Source organism: Oncorhynchus kisutch, linkage group LG17 (genome assembly GCF_002021735.2).
Source record: "Oncorhynchus kisutch isolate 150728-3 linkage group LG17, Okis_V2, whole genome shotgun sequence".
Classification (NCBI taxonomy): Eukaryota; Metazoa; Chordata; class Actinopteri; order Salmoniformes; family Salmonidae; genus Oncorhynchus; species Oncorhynchus kisutch.
This window is the reverse complement of record NC_034190.2, coordinates 50,474,298-50,481,879: the sequence shown is the minus strand read 5'-3', so window position 1 is coordinate 50,481,879 and position 7,582 is coordinate 50,474,298.

Genomic DNA, 7,582 nt, shown 5'->3' with positions numbered 1-7,582 from the left:
GCATTTAAACATTCCAATATCAACTACATGTATTTTCAAAGAAAAACCTATCCAAATAATTACTTTGAAATGTCTTTGAACTCAGGTCTAATGGGAAATACCATCTAAGTTGTATGGAGTAAGGTGAGAGTTGGGGATGGAAAACCTCTTAATTTAATGAAAGAAATATTACCTAGACCATTTTTTGGGGCATACAGATACTACCTAATATGTAGTGTAAATAAATAGTGTTGTATTTCATTCTGTGATTTAGAGTTTATAACCCACCTGTCTGATAGACACACCAAAACCATGATCCTCTTTTGGAGAGGACAATGAGGTCTCTGGGGGGGAATCAGGTACACCTCCAAATCCACCGGACTTTCCAATGCCACGCACCAGTGGACACACACCTGCCCCACACATGCACACCTGTCCCACCGATCAGACAGACAGTAACTCCATAAGGCTGAAGAAGGGATTTATCCAACTTATTGTAACAGCTGTTTGTATTGTATCGATTGACAAAGTAATATAGTGTACAGTACCAGTCAGACGTTTGGACACAGCGACTCATTCCAGGGTTTTTCTTTATTTGTACTATTTTCTACATTGTAGAATAATAGTGAAGACATCAAAACTATGAAATAACACGTGGAATCATGTAGTAACCAAAAAAGTGTGAAACAAATCAAAATATATTTTATGTTTGAGATTCTTCAAAGTAGCCACCCTTTGCCTTGATGAAAGCTTTGCACACTAGATGTATGAGGTAGTCATCTGAGGTAGTCACATGAGGTAGTCATCTGGAATGTATTTCAATTAACAGGTGGCCTTGTTAAAAGTTCATTTGTGGAATTTCTTTCCTTCGTAATGCGTATACAGAAGACAGCCCTATTTGGTAAAAGACCAAGTCCATATTATGTCAAGAACAGCTCAAATAAGCAAAAGGAAACGACAGTCCCATCATTACTTTAAGACATGAAGGTCAGTCAATATGGAACATATCAAGAACTTTGAAAGTTTCTTCAAGTGCAGTCGCAAAAACTATCAAGCGCTATGATAAAACTGGCTCTCATGAGGACCGCCACAGGAAAGGAAGACCCAGAGTTACCTCTGCTGCAGAGAATAAGTTCATTAGAGTTACCAGCCTCAGAAATTGCAGCCCAAATAAATGCTTCACTGAGTTCAAGTAACACATGTCTCAACATCTACTGTTCAGAGGAGACTCCGTGAATCAGGCCTTCATGGTCGAATTGCTGCAAAGAAACCACTATTATAGGACACAAAAAATAATAAGAGACTTGCTTGGGCAGAGAAAGATGAACAATGAACATTAGACCAGTGGAAATCTGTCCTTTGGTCTGATGAGTCCAAATTTGAGATTTGGACTCAACCACTGTGTCTTTGTGAGACGCAGAGTAGGTGAACAGGTGATCTCCACATGTGTGGTTCCCACCGTGAAGCATGGAGGAGGAGGTGTGATGGTGTGGGGGTGCTTTGCTGTTGACAGTGTGATTTATTTCGAATTCAAGGCACACTTAACCAGCATGGCTACCACAGCATTCTGCAGCGATATGCCATCCCACCTGGTTTGCACTTTGTTTTTCAACAGGACAATGACCCAACACACCCCCAGGCTGTGGGCTATTTGAACAAGAAGGATAGTGATGGAGTGCTGCATCAGATGACCTGACCTCCACAATCACCTGACCTCAACCCATTTGAGATGGTTTGGGATGAGTTGGACCGCAGAGTGAAGGAAAAGCAGCAAACAAGTGCTCAGCATATGTGGGAACTCCTTTGAGACTGTTGGAAAAGCATTCCAGGAGAAGCTGGTTGAGAGGATGCCAAGAGTAGGCAAAGCTGTCATTAAGGCAAATGGTGGCTACTTTGAATAATCTAAAATATACTTTGATTTGTTTAACCCTTTTTTGGATAATACATGATTCCATATGTGTTATTTCATAGTTTTGATGTCTTCACTATTACTATACAATGTAGAAAATATAAAAAAATAAAGAAAAGCCTTTGAATGAGTAGAGGTGTCCAAACCTTTGACTGGTACTGTATATCAACTGTAAAAATCAGTACAGTACAGTAGTCAAGCAATCAGAGATTGTAAGTGTTGTTTGGACAGCGAAAGGGGGAGGGACGGAGCGAAGGAGGAGTTATGGTCAGTTGTTCTGCAGAAGTGAAAGTGAAATCGGTTCTTTGTGTATTTAGGAGGAAGTGAAGACTCATAAATAGAGGAGTGCAGACAGCAGGGTGACAGCCGAGTTGGAGCAAGCTGGTGGCAACCTGAGCAAAGCATATACGGTAACTTTCTTTTCAGAAAAGGGGGACTCTTCATGTCATTTTATGGGGGGGCTGTACTTTTTTCCCCATTCATTTAACTGTCTGTTTTTGTCCTCATTCACCTCATTCAACCCTTTCTCACTATTTATGTAGCTTACCTTCAAAATACCCCTCTCGGAGGTTCTCTTGTTTTGAGTTACCGTTTTTCTGTTCCTTTCTGTTTGTGTTCTCTTCTTCTAGTGATCAGATAAACACTAGCTTTCCCCTCAAACCTGAGGAGTAGGTGACTTCAATTAATAAGTGAAAGTATGCCTCTGATGATTCATTAATAGGCTTTCTGCCCTCTCTTTTTCTCTCTCTCCCTCTCCCCCTCTCTCTCTCTCTCTCCCCCTGTCTCTCTCCCCCTGTTTCTCTCTCCCTCTCTCTCTTTCTCTCTCCCTCTCTCTCCCTCTCTCACTCTCTGTCTGTCCCTTTTAACTATTCTCTGGGTTTCTTCCAGTAACTTAGCAGCAGAGCCTATGTGAGATTTAAAGTAAAATGACAGAAGAAATAAAGTGCCACAGCCAACCTATCTTTTCCTTATATCTCCCATAAACCTTTGCTTTTATAACTCTCCATCTGCGCCTCCTTCAATGGACTGTGATCTCCTGTGCCGTCTCTCTCTCTCTCTCTCTCTCTCTCTCTCTCTCTATATATATATATATATATATTTATATATATATATATAGCTCTCTCTTCCTCTATCTCTTTCTCTTCCTCTATCTCTCTCTCTTCCTCTATCTCTCGCTCTTTATCTCTCTCTCTTCCTCTATCTCTCGCTCTTTATCTCTCTCTCCAGATATAGTTTTTTCAAGATGTGAATGGAACAGGATAGACCAATTTCTTTTCTCCACCCCAAGAAATTGTGAAATGGGAACGGGATCCTCACTAGTGATGTTGGCGGGTAGGATGGTAACGGAACCCATAATGCAGCTGTGTCTATGAACAGCACCTGGATGTGGGTTCCGTCTCCATCCCGTTTTGCAATATCCAACAGTCTGACTGTTTCTAGTGATGTCAGAGGGAGAACAAGACTTCGTGGTGTACTTGATTCCGTGAGTGTCTTTCAGCGTGGTGTGGTTTAAGTCGACACTTCAAGAACTAACAGGTGATGTTCTTCAATGACACGTTTTCTCCCGGATTGCCAAACACACTATAAGGCACCGGGAATTTCGTGTCAGCAAAGAATGACACCAGCTTCTACCTAGGACGTGAGCAGCTTGGTGCTATTTTTATTTTGATAATGTTGTATATACAGTGTAGTTTGTAAATAGATTCATCGTCAGAGAGTGTTTCTGCATTGTCGCCCTATTCTTGTGTCCTAAATTCAAAATGGATTTTGTTAACAGTATCAACTTTTTACATTGTCTGGGAACACTGCTAAATAAAATGTCCATGGATATGTTTGTGCTGTCAGTTTACATTACAGGGACCATTTACATTGCAGCTACCAAATCAAATCTTATTGGTCACATGCCCCGAATATAACATGTGTAGACGTTTACAGTGTAATGCTTATTTACGAGCCCATTCCCAAACAGTGCAGAGGTAAAAAGTCATACAACTACCCCCCCCCCCTCACACAATAAAAAACAATAACGAGGCTATACACAAGGAGTGCCAGTACCCAGTCAATGTGGAGGGGTAGAAGGTAGTTGAGGTAATTAAGGTGATACAGTATGTTCATGTAGGTAGGGGTAAAAGTGACTAGGCAATCAGGAAATGGTATGACAGAAAATAGTAACACAAGAAAAACAATAACGAGGCTTTATACAAGGACTACCAGTACCCAGTCAATGTGCAGGGATACGGGGTTATTAAGTAATACAGTATGTTCATGTAGGTAGGGGTAAAAGTGACTAGGCAAACAGGAAATATAATAAACAGAGTTTCAGCAGCGTATGTAAAGCGTGTCGATGTGTGAGTGTCATGTGTTGCGTCAATATGCATGTGTGTGTAGTGTGTGTGTGTTGGAGTGTGAGTGTAGTATATGTGAGTGTTTGGGTAGGGTCTGGTGAGTGTGCATGGAGCCAGTGCAAGGGAGTCAGTGTAAAACAATTAAGATGTAGAAATAATAAAGGGAGTCAATGTAAATAGTCCGGGGGTGACCATTTGATTAACTGTCCAGCATCTTATGGCTTGGGGGTAGAAGCTGTTCAGGAGGCTTTTGGTCACAGACTTGGTGCTCCTGAACCGTCTATGACTTTTGGTGGCTGGAGTCTTTGGCAATTTCTCTGGCCTCCCTCAGTCACTGCCTGCCATAGCGGTCCTGGATGGCAAGGAGTTCGGCCCCGGTGATTTTGTTTTTGTATTTATTAAGGATCCCCATTAGCTGAGCAGCTACTCTTCCTGGGGTCCAGCAACATTAAGCAACATTACATGACATTTCATCTCATAAACCTTTACCCAATAGACTTAGTGTGTTCCCTCAGGCCAATACGGCACTATCACATATTTACAATACAACATCCATGTGTACGTGTGTGTAGACTGCATGTCTTTTCATGTGTGTGTGTGTGTGTCTCCTCACAGTCCTTGCTTTTCCATAAGGTGTATTTTTACCTGTTTTTTAAATCTGATTCTACTCCTCGCATCAATTACTTGATGTGGAATAGAGTTCCATGTAGTCATGGCTCTATTGTAGTACCGTACGCCTCCCATAGTCTGTTCTGGACTTGGGGACTGTGAAGAGACCTCTGGTAGCATGTCTTGTGGGGAATGTATGGGTGTCTGAGCTATGTGCCAGTAGTTAAAACAGACACTTCGGGACATTCAGCATGTCAACACTTCTTACGAAAACAAGTAGTGATGAAGTCAATCTCTCCTCCACTTTAGAGTGGAAAAACTAGAGTTATTAGTAAGGACTGAAAAAAGTAAGTGGCCTGTACTGGGTCGTACGCACTACCCTCTGTAGCGTCTTGAGGTCGAATGCTGAGCAGTTGCCATACCAAGCGGTGATGTAGCCAGTCAAGATGCTCTCAGTGGTGCAGCTGTATATCTTTTTGAGGATCTGAGGACTCATGCCGAATCTTTTCAGCATCCTGAGGGGGAAGAGGTCGTTGTTCGAGGTCCCCTTCACAACTGAGCTGGTGTGTATAGACCATGGTACATGTATGTCCTTGGTGACGCGGACACCGAGGAACTTGAAGGTCTCGACCCGCATAGCAGGCATAGTCAACTTCTTATTCCACTTAGTTCGACTACGCTGAGACTTCATGAACATCTGTAGGCTACTGCTCAAATTAGCCTGACTGTAGGCCTGTTGGCCAATGAGCCTGAACCAGCCCTGTGTTCCTAGTCTGGCAACCTTCATATATATATTATTTTATTTTACCTTTATTTAACTAGGCAAGTCAGTTAAGAACAAATTCTTATTTTCAATGATGGCCTAGGAACAGTGGGTTAACTGCCTGTTCAGGGGCAGAACGACAGATTTGTACCTTGTCAGCTCAGGGATTTGAACTTGCAACCTTCCGGTTACTAGTCCAACGCTACTAGGCTACCCTATATACACACATATACACACACATACACAGTCATTTTCTGGCACCCGCCATGAGAACAGGATGAATTATGACCACTTGAGTTTCTATACCAAATAGGCTATCTATGGCATAATGAGAATACATTCAGATAGATTTCTAAAAGAGCTCGTGACATTATTGAACAAGTAGGAAAAGCGTGACATTATTGAACAAGTAGGAAAAGCCATATAAAACTGTCATTGCAATGTTGTTATACCATCTACCAAGTTTACCACTTACTTCCAAAACACTGGACCTAGCACCTTTTCAACATGAGAACAATGTTTTGTCATTGACTACACTTCGATGCAACAACTAGAACTTCTAGCACCTATATATCGAGGGAAGAGTTCATTGAGAGCTGCGCATGTTTTATTTTATGTCCTGCTTTGTATGTACTGTATAGTGAGTTTCCAAGGGTATCTAAAGGCTTAGAAAGAGAGTTTACGTTCCTCCCAGACCACGTCATCCTGCTCCACGTGCCTTTTGGTCACTGGACGGGGCTCCAAGAAAACGGTTCGAGCCAACGCGACTCATGGTTTTCACAAGAGCACCACTCTCTGCGTGAACGTCTCGCACGATACCAGGGTAAACGTCCTGATCATACTCCACCGCAAAACCACTTTCCGATCAATGTTTCATTTGGGTCTTCAATGGGCTGGAAGGTGTTGTGAGATGTGTTGGATTTTCCATCTTGGTCCGACTCGCACTTTTTTTCAACCAGTCCGTGGGCTGAAACAGCTGCAGTGATGTGGAAAGGAACAGAAGCAACTGAGTATCCTCTTAAGTTCTCTCTCCTGGACTGTCAGTGACAATCTGGAAACACAGGAAATTCTAAAAGTTGTGCACATTCGGAATATGTAACGTTAACATAGTCTAGTGACACATAATGTAGTGATAATATGTTTGTATAACAAATGTGAGATTTGACATAAAATGACCCACAAGGATTACCTGGTGTATCTTCATTGCCCCACAGATTGTCTCCAGGTGGGAGGTTCCCCATGCTCTCTCTCTCTCTCTCTTCCTCTGAGATATATAAGAGCTTGTAGGCAGACTGATCTTTTGACAGTTCCTCAAATACAGTTCTTCCATATGGGAGGTCCTTGCCTCGTGCCACAATTCCATCTGCTTTTCGTTACACAGCTGCGCCGACCCCATCAGCTGGGACTTTTCCATGTCCGGCTTCTAGGAGATTCCATGTGACTCTCTGGAAGCCCATTTCAAAGGGAAGGGTGGAGATGTAACGGATGTGAAACGGCTAGCTCAGTTAGCGGTGCGCGCTAAATAGCGTTTCAATCGGTAACTTCACTTGCTCTGAGACATTGAAGTAGTGGTTCCGCTTGCTCTGTAAGGGCCCCTGACTTTTGTGGAGCGATGGGTAACGATGCTTCGTGGGTGACTGTTGTTGATGTGTGCAGAGGGTCCCTGGTTCGCACCCGGGTATTGGCGAGGGGACGTTCTAAAGTTATGCTGTTACAGAGAGATAGAGGATATTTTTTTTTTTAGACCTATCCTGAACTGCACTCACAGTAGCCGATGGGCAGAGCTCAAGGAAGTAGGCCAGTGTTTTTGAGAGATGGGCCCAGATAGCAGAGGGGTCATGCCCCATAGACGAGCTCAGTGACCAAAGTGAAACTGTATAATTTGTGGTATATCCAACACAGGTGTGGAGGGTCACCTGCTTGTGAGAATCACCAAAGTGAACTGCCTGGATTTCACTGGTGTATTTACACAGGTAA